We start from the raw sequence: 1,329 nt of genomic DNA on the forward strand, positions 1-1,329 counted from the left end.
ATGGTCAGTGCCAGTCGGATATACAATTGATTATAATATTATAATGTAGGCGTAATACGGTTGGTATATTATATTTTAATTTTTAAACAATATCTGGAAGTGAAATACTCAAATATCTATGTGTATACTGAACGGCGAGATACTTGAGACATCGTTAAATACCCGTCTACCTAAAATTGTGATAAATTCGCAATGTTAATATTATATATTATATACTATAGACGCCTTATAGCTATTAGTCTATATAGGTACGCCGATTCGTACCTATTTATCGTTCTGGACATTTTTTGAATTCTCTTTCGACGATAACGCGCCGCTAATGAGTCATGTGCACTTACGCGCCCGCACACAGCGCCGTTGGGCACTGACAGCATTATCATAATAGCTATAATAGGTAAGTACTGTATTATTGTGATGTTCTTCGCCGATTCGACATTCTTCAGCATCACTGCTGCACCGGTGTATACGAGTGAGTCGTGCACACCTATACACACAATAGATTATATTGTTATCGTGTCTTAAACACACAGTTTCGAATTCCTTGGCTGACGCGGCGGACAGTTCGCATATTGTATTGTGGAAAACAATAATAATAATATAATTGAGCTACAGCAGCATGCAGCATAATGTTATATCGTGCATTATATTATGTCATACAGAGTTTAATATTTTTCGTTTAGCACGTACAACGCGCGTCGTCTGTTTAACACATAACATATTATTTCTATCCACCGTGGTTTGAAAAAATTACGTTTTGAAAATCGATCCGAAAGTACATATATGTACCTATTGCACAATTAGAAACATCCCGTGTCAATTCGAACAACGGCCGTTCAGCACGTGTGTGAAGTTAGCCCCCCCACTTTACTTTTAAACTTTAAAAATATTTGTAACCTAATTTTTTTAATTTGTAACTATTTGTAACCAAGTTTTCAAAATTTGTAACTTCGTAGTTCAAAAGTTATAACTGGTTTCTCAATGAGGGGCCAACTTCACGCCAGCCCCCCCACTTTAACCAAATCGATCGAAATTAAATTCATAATTTTTCTTTTAGTTTGTAACCATTTGTAACCAACTTTTTAAAATTTGTAACCTCACTATATCAGAGTTATGGCCATTTCCAAATGGGGGGGCCAGCCCCCCCAGTCAACTAAATTAACTCAAAAATATTTGTAACTCGTTAAGCTTAATTTTGTAACCATTTGTAACCGACTTTTTGAAATTTGTAACCTCACCATATCAGAGTTATGGCCAGTTCCCAAATGGGGGGGGCCCAGCCCCCCCAGTCAACTAAATCAACTCAAAATATTTGTAACTCGTTAGCCTATT

Source organism: Acyrthosiphon pisum, chromosome A2 (assembly GCF_005508785.2).
Source record: "Acyrthosiphon pisum isolate AL4f chromosome A2, pea_aphid_22Mar2018_4r6ur, whole genome shotgun sequence".
Lineage (NCBI taxonomy): Eukaryota > Metazoa > Arthropoda > Insecta > Hemiptera > Aphididae > Acyrthosiphon > Acyrthosiphon pisum.